General features: G+C 35.8%; 1 long non-coding RNA gene across 1 annotated transcript; it reads right to left on the reverse strand.

The window, feature by feature from the left end:
• Nucleotides 1-1,817: 1,817 nt before the first annotated feature.
• LOC122609545 lies at nucleotides 1,818-4,513 on the reverse strand. The gene is made up of 5 exons (XR_006325331.1): nucleotides 4,430-4,513; nucleotides 3,896-4,050; nucleotides 2,361-2,517; nucleotides 2,203-2,272; nucleotides 1,818-2,118 (listed from the first exon to the last, which is right to left on the reverse strand). It is a non-coding gene; the product is annotated as an uncharacterized LOC122609545 (long non-coding RNA).
• Between the last annotated feature and the right edge of the window lie 9,065 nt (nucleotides 4,514-13,578).

A 13,578-nucleotide genomic window follows, 5' to 3' on the forward strand; every position in this document is an offset into this window, starting at 1 on the left:
CATAATTAACAAACAAAAGAAGACTTAATATCATAATTAGGAGACATTATTTAGGTTTAGAATTAACTAGTTTTTGTTCCCGGGCGTTGCCCCGGGAGACATTTCGTAACATCTACACATGTGGCAAAAATTATATAAAATAAAATTTTCGTGGCAAAAGTTAAAAAGTGAATTTATAGAAAATGAAACTTTCGTAAAAAAGTTACAAAGTTGAAAGTTATGTGGCGAAAACACAAAGTTATATACTAAAAAGTATAGAAAATAAAACTTTTATAAAAAGTAAGAGAATGAAACTTTCGCGGCAAATGTTGAAAACTAAAAGTATAAAAAGTAAATAAAACAAAACTTTTGTGGGGAAAGTAGAAGAAACGAAAAGTGATGTGGTAAAAAATAAAATGGTGACAACTTTAGTAAATTTATGTGATAAAAAGTAAAGAGAATGAAACTTTCATGGCAAAAGTTAGAAAATTGAAAGTTTAAAAAGTAAATAAAACAAAAATCTCGTGCCAAAAGTAAAAGAAATAAAACTTATGTGACAAAAACTAAAAGTTTAAAAGTTTATGTGATAAAAAGTAAAGAGAATGAAAGTTTTGTGGCAAAAGTTAGAAAAACAAAAGTTTAAAACTAAATAAAACAAAATTTCCGTGCTAAAAGTAAATGAAATTAAAGTTATGTGACAAAAAATAAAAGGTTAAAAGTTTATGAGATAAAAAGTAAAGAGATTGAAACTTTTGTGGCAAAACTTAAAAACACAAAAGTTTAAAAACTAAATAAAACAAATCTTTCGTGCCAAAAGTAAAAGAAATTAAAGTTATTCGACAAAAAGTTAAAAGGTTAAAGTTATGTTGCAAAAATTAAAAAACCTAAAATTCTACATAAATTTAGTTTGTGTTAGAAATAGAAGATATGAAAGTTTGGTGTAAAAGTGTTAAACAATAGAAAAAAAATACGGCCACGCAAATCGATTCATGGTTTTTAGGATATATAATAATTCATTACTTAACTTTTATATCATATATACATATACATATACCGTTGTGAATATCTGTATATATATATGAATTGAGATCCTTTAAACTTAAAACCAACTTCATAGGTAAAGTTGACATTTGGACCATTGGATTAAAATCAAAGGTCAAGATTCAATAAGCATATTTAAATCTTGACCTTTAATTTTAATCCAAAGGTCAAGATATTCTAAACTTCATCTATGAAGTTGAAAACAACTTTAGAGGATCTTTATCTATAATTTTGAAGTTTATAATTGTGTGAAGCATGGATTATCATCCGTTATACAATTATGTGGAGATTTGGATTCTTGATCACATGTGCACGAATATTGCTATGATCACATTTATGCAAGTCGATCACATGTAATCATAGCAATATTCGCACATGTGATCAAGAATCCAAATCTCCACATAATTGTATAACGGATGATAATTCATGTCTCCACACAATTATAAACTTCAAAATTACACACAAGTTATTCAGAAAACAATCAAAAAACAATTTTCATGTAAAGAATAATCATTGGTTGGGCTTGATTTGAAAAGTTTTTAAAGGTTCTCGCAAAAAAAGGATTCTCAAAATAACATTTCACTATGTATATATATATGAGAAAAGTGAGTATGTGAATAAATGTTTGCCCCATGATTTTTATGATTTAAAAAAAGGTATTTGAGGGATTTTTCACCTAACTTAAATGCCTAACAGGCTCATATTTCCTTCCCATATATATATATATATATATACTAGCGTGTATTTGGCCGTGCAATGCACGACTCACTATAATGAATACCATGCGTATAATTTTAGAGTCTCGTTATTGAGATGCGGAAGAGTGATCATATAATTGTTTCAAAACATTCACTTGTATTGAGTATAAACCAACATACCACTAATATCTAACTTTCTTCATGATTCTCATTGGGCACTTGGTCATTTCCTGAGCCATGGAGGACGAGAGGACGGTCACGGTCTTTGGCTGACATCAACATAGATAATTGGTGGCTTGACAAGACGAGATCCATATGATTGCACCATCCATTGACGCCTTGGCGGTGAAGGCAAAAGAAGATAATTGTTCCCCAAAGTACTTGACCATGTCGTGTCTCTCTGAAATATTAGACGAATTTTAGACATCTTTTTTGGCTATATGGTATGGAAAGCATAATATATAAAAACTTAATATAGATATACCTCTGTCTGTCTGTGGACAACTTTGTAGATCTCCTCGTTGGCTGCCTTGACGTACTTTTCCTCAAATATCCTATAGCAAACATGGTTTTGGTGAGAACAAGTTATAAAAAGCATATTATAATGACATCATCAAGTTGTATAAAAGTTCTTTAAATTACTCGCTTCTTAGCCTTACAACGAACTATCCTGAGTTCGATGGTTCGTAGGAAAGAACCAATGGTGGTCGTGGGTCGGATTGGGAGGTGAGTTTCTTCTGTTGGGCATTGAGGCTGGGACTAACATTGGTGGCATGTGTCTGAACCCCTCAAAGACAGCCTGGAAAAGAAAATGAAACGACTGAAAGTTTATTTACTTTTAGATTTAATGCATCTATATGATCTATATGATCTGTGATATATGAAGAAGAAAAGACTTTGTAGTTGCAGCCTTCTGGATGACTTCATTTGTCACTGACTCACCCACCCACATTATTGTATATCATGTGGAATAGAACTCACTTTGCCTATCGGGTTTCTATCAAGGCTATCATGATTGTTTAACTTACATTTAATGATCAGGCAGCAGCAAATATTACTTATATCTCCAATATAAGTCTACCCAAGCTAACCCACCTGGACCTGTACTAAAATGACCATTATGATTCTCAAGTTGTTTTCCCTGACTGACCCGCCCATATTGTCGTATACTATGTGATATAGAACTCACTTTGCCTATCAGGTTTATCAAGGTTGTGATGAACTTATGATATATTGGAGATATAAGCTATATATTTGGTGGGTGGTACGGTGATCTTTATACCAGTGAATGGCTCCTATATTTTGCCGATGTGCACACCACTGTTCATATCTGCTAGTCTGCTACATCTGGTGTGAAGACAATTAACCAAAGAGGCGGTATTCATTAACAAAAATAGCTTTGCTTTCAGATGGTCTTTGTTTTTTCTATCAGGCAGACAATTGACTGACTGAATAGCTAGTATTCAATAACAAAAATATATTAACTTCTAGCAATAACTTGAAGAATGTATGTGGGTAATATTCATTAACTAATATATATACTAAATATTATTCTGCTCTAAGTCAAATAGCAAGGGAATTGACCATCAGTGACAACTATACACAATGTTAATTATTGCTATAAGTCAATTTGCAAGGGTTTTAGGCAGCAATCACTACCTGATGAAATTCATTACAGTTTGTCGTTAGTTTTAATGAGCACCTTTACAGCAACTAACACGCCTTTTCAGGAGGGTCGCAGTGTCTGGAATTTGTGGATTTAGAAATACAAACGTGTTTCCTGTCGACTATAGCTGTGGCCTTCTTGTGTTGAAGTAAAAATTTTTGTTCACTTTAAGTGAGTATTTCGATAATGAGCATGGTGTTTTTGTGTGTAGGGTATTATTTTTTCTTGCAAACTTACCTAGCAAAGTGGGTATATAAAGCATTGATCAAACTTGCCAATGGGGTCTTTACATTTACTGAAAGCTCACTTGAAAAAGTTCCTATAAGTAAACCTATTAGATACAATCAATCCCTTACTTATAGCAACCATGTTACTCTTCAAAACTTATAGTGTAGTTATTAACACCAAATCCAAAAACGCACATCTAAGAGAGTACATACTTTCTTTGAATCTGTACAAATGCAGGCAGTGTAAAAATACTCAAAAATGAGCCAATAACAAATAGAAGTACCTGTGTCGTTTTTAATGAACATTATCTTGCCTCTGATGCCTGAAGGTTTTATAGTTCCCAGTTCCCACTGGCATACTATTTTTTTCATGGTGACCAAAAGCATGAAACACAAAACCCAAAGTTGCAGCAGCTTGATTGAAGCTCGAACACCCAGTCTAGAAGGGTATACTACAGTTAATAATGTGTCATCCAGGTTGGAAACTTAAAAGAAAAAAAAAAAGCTACAGCTAAGCTTGGGTTCTTATCAACCAATTGTTAAGAAAAGATCACCCAATAATCAAAACATCAGAACGTTTTGACATACATCTTGTAATTGTAAAAATGAAGGTCAATGCAAATAGTCGGAAGGGGATCCCCTCAAGTTAGTTAAGGGGTCAAGTTGGAAACATCTTGACCATTGGATTAAATTCAAGGCATAACATTTGTAAACTTCATATAAATATATATGACTGTTCAAAGAAAACTACTTTATATGAATTTTGTAGATAAAGCAAGTAGAATTTATTGTCAGGTGGTATTAAAAATTAAACTCACACGCTTACCGTCCCCTCATTGTTATAAACCCAGAAAGTTTTTGGCCTGGAGTTATATCTTTCTCCCACACAACACGTTAAAATGGGTACGGCCATCTTTAATGGGTTTCTTGCTTTGACATCCATGTTAACCTGTTACACGACTTGAATACCTAGTTAGTCCTTTTAATTTTGATATTTGGAAGATGTACTCAGGTAGAATGGGACACTAAAACGGGGAAAACATATTGTTGGGTCAGATAAACATTCACTTCAATACCAACAGCTTAACAAAGACACGAAAAAAAGATTAGGGTAAAATTTTTAAAGAAACATGGGTGGCTACGGTTTACTTCAATGCCAACAACTTCTTCAACTTTCCAAAGGTCATTTCATAAACTTGAAAAGAACAACAAAGTCTATAATATCTGGGCACATAAGTGTAACATGAACAATACCATAAAGCATACCATGAAACTCCATTTAGTAAAAAACATTTCACTGAACACCTTTCATCACAATACAAAAGAGAACAGCCAATATAATACTCAACTGTTGAGAACAACTAAAGTTTTATCTTAGAGAAAATTTACCAAGATAAAAAAGTTTTGAAGTACCTTTACGCTTTACTATTACCCATCTTCATTTTTTACGTGATCATCAACTAACATAGTCAAAATCTGCGTACAACAATTTTAAATTCAATAAAATATAATATATGAAACAAACCAGAACAAACTGCGAATCAATATCGCAAGCAAGAGCTAAGTGCATAAGATCGTAACCAACGTTGGTCTAATTTCCAATTTATGGAAACGGTGAGTTTTTTGTGCAGATTGCGAGAAAAAACCTATAGATATTTGTATAAAAAAGTTATGATAGGTAACCAATTCTCAAAAATCTTCATTCAAAGTATGAAAGTAATTTGACCAAGGAAATCCATCAAAAATGGCAACTGATATATGTCATTAACTTTTTATGTCATTAACATTTGACCAAGTTGGCTTCGTTTTTTACTTTTAATGATAAACTCTGAAACTCAGATTTGTCCCAAAGAGAGTTGAAACTGAAAGAGGAATGTGTCCAAAGTTAGTTACCATTTGATGCAGTCACCCCTATATTAGAGCATGAGTAGTGCCTACACCTCAGCCGGGGTCCCAGTAGTTGCAAAGCTTATCCTTACATTGAGAGCATCCCTAAAAAGATGATCTTGGACAAGTTTTAAATGTCCCATGTCAATATAACCAGAATAAAGATTATTTTAGATTCATGTGGCTGCTTATAAAACATCATCAAATCTGTTTGTTCCGGTAGGATCAATAACAAGAAATATGTAATAAACTATGCATATAGAATGAATTGTTGTTATTACACACTTGTTGAATTGTCTACACGTACATATCCTATATATACTAGTTGAATGGTTACGAGTGAACCATTGCAATGCTTCGGTGGTGGTGTTTGGTGGTAATCGCCACCCTTTCCTACGGTGGTTATGGTTGTGTCTTTTGGCCAACCATTATACTCTTTCAAGTATTATCTAATTACATAATCCCACCTTCTAATTACATACTAATATAATCATGCCTAAGTCTTTGTTTTTAACTATGTCAATGGTTAATTTCCAACATTCTCCCCCTTAACCAATGACGTAGTTAATATTCAATCTTTTCTTCATTGTCTTCCCTTGTACTTTGAATTTCCTTTCATCTTATGCTTGATCTTTTGAACCAACTTTGAAGTAATAGTGCTCCAAAAGTGTGTCTTGACTTTAGGCTTTCTTCCTTCATACATATCATTGTTTTTGACTTGTTGATCTTCCATGCTTAGTTCCTAATAGTCCTCTTTAGTTATTTGCTCTTGATCATGTCTTCCTTCATAATTTTCTAGTAGAACTATTCCCCACTTTAAGTCTTCGTCACCGTAGAAATTTTCAAAGGGATTGCTTTGATTTGTTGGCGCATCCTTGCCAAGTTTTTCTTGAGTCTTGTTAAAGCTTATGGATGCCATTAAGAATTGTGGTTCTACGTCTTCTTCCACAAGGTTTGATACTTCTTCTCTTTGTCGTCTTTGAGGTCTTCGTCGACAATCTGATGCATAATGTCCAAGTTTGTTGCAATTATAGCATCTTACATTATTCACGTTCCTTGTAAATCCTTCTTGATCTTGAGGGGTTTTCTTTTCGTCATCGTATCTCTTGAATGTATCTTTCGAATAATTATCGTTTCTTCCATGTCGTCTTGAGTTTTCATAACCTCGGTTATGTGGTGGAACATTTGGGACATGGAAGGTGAAACATTGTTGTCATGTTTTGATGGGAATGGTGAAACATTTGGGACATGGAAGGCCAGAATGTTGCTGCATTTTGGTGGGATAGAGAGGTATATGTTGAAAATCCTTAAGGATGGACCCTAGATACCAATGTCTCTCGGGGTAAGTCCTCTTCTTGATCCAACTGGAAGAAGAGGGTCTAGAGAAAAACCAGAAGACCACTGGTCAAATGAGGATCGCAGACTGGTAGACTTGGATACCAGACTGAAAAACATGATCCTTGTTGCTGTCCCTGAAGACTTAATTCCAACACTTGTGTTGTTTCTCAGTGCCAAGGCAATGTGGGATGAGTTGGTCATTCAATTTGAAGGAGGTAAGGACACCATTGTCACTAGAAAGGTTGCTTTAAACAAGAAGTATGAATCCTTCTTTGCTCCACCCAATCAAAGTCTAACTGGTACTTATACCAGATTTACTAGTCTTATTAATCAGTTAAGAGGGTTGGGTGTTGAAAAAGACAGGGACATTCTTTTTGAGAAATTATGTGATGTCCTTCCATCCAAATGGGAAAACATGATTCTTGTCCTAAGACAAGGTAAAACCCTGCACAGTCACACTCTTGCATCTCTCTATGGAGCCTTTAGATTCACAGAGGATAACAATGCTGCAAGACTTGTGGCTGAATAGGATGCCATAAACTATGCTCAAAGTTCCAAGGGAACCAGTTTCACTGGACAACCTTGCGCTGCCTTAATTTCTGTTGAGAATGTCCAGTTACATTCTATGAAGGAGATGTTAAGCAACTTACTGAACTCTGGGTTGACCACTGAGACCAGTGTTGGTTGTGATGAAACTGACGATGATGATCTGGTAGCCATGATTGCCAAAACCTTTAATAGGTTTAAGCACAAATCTAATCAATTTAATGGTTCCAACAATGCTTCCAGCTCCAACTCTCTGGACAAGGCCAATCTTACCTGCTATAAGTGTGGTAAAAAAGGTCATTTTATGAAGAATTGCAGGTCGAGTCAAATGAACAATCAATTTGGTCCCCTTATCCCAACTTATAATGTGCCTGATGATATATATAAAGCTAAATATAAGAAGCTTAAGGCACAAATTGCCCTCTTGTCCCTTGAAAAAGAAAAAGAAAAGAATAAATGCATGATGGCAAACACTGAAGGGAAGTGGGAACTCTCTGATGATTCATCTAATGATGAAGAAGAGATTAGTGATATGTGTTTTATGGCACTTGAAGATCAACAACAACATTCGGTGAAAGATGATGTCATTGCAGGAAGATGGGTGGACATCATTCTGAAAAAGGTATGTGATTATGATAAGCAGGATGACCCTGAATTGAAACTGGACATTGCTGAATCACTCAATGGTGATTTATTATTTGTTGAAACTGTAAGAACTGACAGTGAAAGATATCTAGAAACAATCTTAACTGAATTAAACAATGTCAAACCCAGTTGAATGACTTGCAAAGTGTCCAGTTGGCTCTAAAAGAATCAGTTTTGAAAATTGAAGCTTTAAAACTTGAAAATCAAAGTTTGAAATCTGATCTTGAGACAGAAAAAAAGATTATCAAGTCCTGGGTTAATGCATCTGAGAAGAATTATGATGCTTTTTCAAGAACAATTGATGCCCAAAAGAATGCATGGAAATCTGGAGATCTTCAAATGGCAGCTGCCATACCAGATCTCCATGCATTGTCTTCATCTCTTCAGGTTGAAACACCTTATGATCAATCTAAGAATTTCAAAACTGAATCTGTTAAAATCACCTCTGTTGAGGTTAAAACTGGAGCCAATCAGGCTAAAGCTCCAGTTAAAAAGGTTGATTGTGAAAAGCTTTTACCTCAAAAGTCAAAGGAGCCCAAGAATCCTAAGACCAAGAATCAAACTGAACCTAAGTCCAAGGGTTAGGTGTCTAAAGAAAATGACATTTTACTGAAACTGGACGGTCAACTACAACTTTTGTCTAGGCAGGTTCAGAGTTGTACTGCCAGAATCAAAAATCTGGAAGGAGCCTCTTCTCCTTCAGTTGAAAAACTGAATGTCAAAACCCTTTCTAAGTCTAAACAAAAACAAAATGCTCCATCTGGAACCAAAATTGAAAATGGAAAGGGAAGCAAATACCAAGTACCAATTGTTTTTACTCATAGATCTGAAGTAATTGAACAAGCTCCAAATTCAGCCTCCAGTTCCACCCCTCAACAATCAACTGTGACTTCTCAAGTGAAGTCCAATGAACCCATCAAGAAAAGATGGGTTCACAAAAACAACTAATAATTTTGTGGGTGTGCAGGGCGATCGAAAGAAGCATATCTAGTATCTGGACAACGCAGCTGGACGGATTATGACAGGATTTAAGCCCCTGCTGGAAGAGTTCACTGTTTAAGATGGATCGACAGTGACTTTTGGTAATGATGGTAGTGGAAAAACTGAAGGATATGGTGTGCTTAACAATGGACAAGTCAAATTCACTAAAGTTGCATTTGTAAATGGTTTAAAATATAACCTGATCAGTGTAAGTCAACTGTGTGATGATGGCTTCAGAGTTTTGTTCGATGTTACACAAGGCACCATTTTTAACAAGGATTGGCAAGTGGTAATGATTGCTCCATGAAGGGAAATGCGTACATAATGGACATGGAACCAGCTCCAAAAGAGCATTGTTTCTATGCAAAAGCTGATGAGGACACCAACTGGCTATGGCATAAGAGGTTATCCCACCTAAATTTCAAAAAAATCAATAAATTATCAAGAAAGCAACTAGTGGATGGGATACCTTTAATTTCCTTTAAAAGGGAGAGGCCATGTCCAAGGTGTGAGATGGGCAAGAAGAAAAGAGCCAGTTTCAAAACCAGGCAAAACTTCAGCATCACTGAACCTCTTCACATGTTACATATGGATCTCTTTGGTCCAGTGAATTTTCAAACTAAAGCTGGTAAGAGATACACTTTAGTTGTGGTTGATGAATACACCAGATACTGTTGGGTGGTGTTCATCAGATCAAAAAGTGATGCACCTGGTGAAATCATCTCTCTCATCAAAAGAATTGAGCTCAACTATACCAAGAAAAGAAAGTGTGTCAGTTGCGAAGTGATAATGGTACAGAATTTATAAATAAAGAATTGGAATCATTTTGCAATGACACTGGCATTTCCCAAAAACTTCTCTTCAGGTCGTTCTCCAGAGCAAAATGGTGTGGTTGAAAGAAAGAATCGCACATTGATTGAAGCTGCAAGAAGTATGTTATCTGAATTAGGTCTTCCAACCAGTTTTTGGGCTGAAGCTGTAGCAACTGCTTGTCACACCCAGAATCGGTCAGTTTATGTCAAGAGACATAGGAAGACTGCCTATGAAGTCCTAAGGAATCGTAAACCAAATATTGGTTACTTCCATGTATTTGGTTGTCCAGTTTATATTCTTAACGATTCCAGTCAGTTGGGCAAGTTTGATGTAAAGGCTGACGAAGGTGTCTTTGTGGGTTATTTAGATATCAGAAAGGCCTATAGAGTTTATAATTATAGACTCCAAAAGGTACATGAGACAATTCATGTCACATTCGATGAATCAAATGAAGCAATCAATAAACGACCAAGCCTTGACAGTTTAGTCAGTTATTCCAGTTGATTTTGGTGTATCTGATCAAGTTCATCAATCAGTTTCTACACCAAAAGATGTTTCCAGTCACCATGACCTGCAACCAGTTGCACAGAAGAGAAGCTCTAGTGATACTTCATTCTATCCCTCCATCAGTTTTAATTTACCACAAAAACTGGTGATTGGATCTGATGTTCGTGCCACTCCAATATCAGAACCAGTTTAGACTCCAAGTTCTCCAGTTGTTCAAGATGTGCCTTCAACTGAAGAATTCCACGATGCAAATCGTGATCTCATTGACTCTAATGATGATGTTGAAGAAGTCTGGATTGATCCTCCTCCAGTTTCAACATCTGTGGAGGTTCCTCAGGTTACTTGCCATGATATTGTTGTACACCAACCTAGTCAATACACTAAATGGACACAAGCGCATCCAATTGAGCAAATAATTGGAGATCCAAGTAGTGGGGTTCAGACTAGAAGAGCCACAAGTGAACAATGCTTGAATGTCACCTTCTTATCTTTAATTGACCGAAGAAGATTGATGAGGCTTTGGAAGACCCAAGCTGGGTAGAAGCAATGCAAGAAGAGCTTATCCAGTTTGAAAGGAACAATGTATGGGAACTTGTTCCTTGTCCACCAGGGTTGAAGAACCTATTGGAACTAGATGGGTTTACAAAAACAAGATGGATGAAGATGGCAATGTGGTAAGAAACAAAGCCAGATTGGTTGCCAAGGGTTACTGTCAAGCAGAAGGTGTTGATTTTGATGAGAGTTTTGCTCCAGTTGCTAGACTTTAAACCATACGAATTTTCTGGCTTATGCAACCCATCTGCAATTCATAGTCTACCAGATGGATGTCAAAAGTGCGTTCCTCAATGGAACATTGGAAGAAGAAGTGTATGTTAAACAGACTCCAGGCTTCATTGATGAGAAGCATCCTCACTGGGTATATAGACTGAACAAAGCATTGTATGGTCTTAGACAAGCCCCCAGAGCCTGGTATGATACTTTAACCAAACAACTTCTTAAACATGGTTTTCTAAGAGGTGCAATAGATAATACCTTGTTTATCTTGAAAGAAAAAGGTAATATCTTACTGGTACAAATTTATGTTGACGACATTATATTTGGGTCAACTGATGATGCAATGTGTGAAAAGTTTTCAAAAATCATGTCTACTGAATATGAAATGAGTTTAATGGGAGAATTAACATTTTTCTTAGGTCTACAAATTAAACAAACAATGGATGGTATCTTTTTCAACCAAGAAAAATATGTCAGAGATTTTTGTTAAGAAAATACAAATTTGATTCAATCCCATCAAAAACCACACCAATTGCAGCTCCTTTAAATTTGGATTCTGACCCAAATGGAAAACCAGTGGACCAAAAAGTATATCGTGGAATGGTTGGTTCACTGATGTATTTAACTGCAAGTCTACCAGATATAATGTTTGCAACATGTTTATGTGTCAGATTTCAGGCTAACCCAAAAGAATCACATTTGCATGCTGTCAAACGCATTTTCAGGTACCTGAAAGGGTGCCCTAGCCTTGGTCTTTGGTATCCCAAAGGCTCAGGGTTAGATCTAATGGGTTATTCAAATTCAGATCATGCAGGGTGTAAGATCGATAGAAAGTCAACAGCTGGTGGATGTCACTTCCTAGGGGGAAAACTGGTGAGTTGGACCAGTAAGAAGCAGACTTCGGTCTCAATGTCAACTGCTGAGGCAGAATACATTTCTATGGCTAGTTGTTGTGCCCAGATTCTTTGGATCAAAAACCAGTTACTTGATTATGGTATGAAATATTCAAGAACCCCAATTTTTTGTGACAACACCAGTGCAATTGCTATATCTCACAACCCAAAGATGCACTCCAGAACAAAATACATTGACAACAGGTATCATTTCATTTGTGACCATGTTATGAAAGGAGATATTGAAATTCATTTCATTCCCACTGACAAACAGTTAGCTGATGTTTATACAAAACCTCTTGATGAGAAAACTTTTAAACATCTCATCGGCGAACTGGGCATGTTAAATCCTCATTAAACTGGTGAGGGCCTCCAGTTGAGGATGGTTCAGGTGATCCTTGATTGGTTGGAGATTGAACGCCTTGATGTACTCAAAAATCAATCCTTGATCAAATGGATCTCATGTTTAAGGGAAAAGACTCAAAGCATTTTTCTAACAAAAATTGTTTTTCCAACTGGAGAGTTCTCCAGTTGAAATTGGTACTGGACTATTCCTCCAGTGTAAATGTTTTGTGTCGTCTTCAAACTGGAGGTTAACCAGATTTTCATAACGGTAAGAATACTTGGTCAATTGTGTGACACGTGATAATGCTCGAGTGTTTTCACCCACTTACAACTGTCACATGACGTGTCATTACCTTGTTGTAAAAAGATGCACTTTTATTGGGATTGTGAAAAGTTAGTGGGCGAGTGGGTATATAAGCCGTCGTAGCATTTAATGCTGACATTAGGAATTGAATGTTTTGGCTCAAAATTCAAACTTATTTTTAACAAAATATCTAAAAGTTTTGATTTTTGATAATAAAATATTCTTATTTATTCTTTGGGCTTGTGAATCCAGCTTATAAATACCCTGTATTTACTTTCACTTATTCACTTTCGTTTCACATTCCTTTATTCAATTCCAATCTTCAACAATTACTCTTTTCTCTCTGCTTATTATCAAAACCCTAATTATCAAAATTTCAATCTCTTTCTTTATCTATAATCAAATGGCTCCCAAATCTTCTCGCAACAGAGACATTAATTTGCTCAATGTTGCATACAATCCATCCTCTCAAATAAATCGTGCACATGGTGCCCCTAAGGCAAAATTAATAAAATTGAACCCTAATAATCCCATGGCTAGTTTGAAAGGGGTTCAAGCCACCGATTCTCTCATCGGAATAATCCAACATTTCCTTCTGGATTCTCCCATTGGTGTGACTTTTTCTCTCAATCCACACAAGTTGTACCATGACTACTTGTGTGAATTCTGGTACACTGCACAACTCGCTGATGATTGTTCATCCATTTCTTTATCTCTTAAGGATGGAACAGTTGCATGTACCATCATAGCGGATACTGTGAGAGATGCTCTGCATCTCAACTACTGGAGGGAAGGTGAGACTCCAGTAGTCATTTCTCAAAATATAAACTATCGCCAAGTACTCCTTGACATGGGAAACAAGGAATGTTTTAGAGAATGGGGTGCTGAAAACCAAAGTTGCCATGACGTTGAAGGGACTCACACCCTCATGGAG

This window comes from Erigeron canadensis, chromosome 7 (assembly GCF_010389155.1).
Source record: "Erigeron canadensis isolate Cc75 chromosome 7, C_canadensis_v1, whole genome shotgun sequence".
NCBI lineage: Eukaryota > Viridiplantae > Streptophyta > Magnoliopsida > Asterales > Asteraceae > Erigeron > Erigeron canadensis.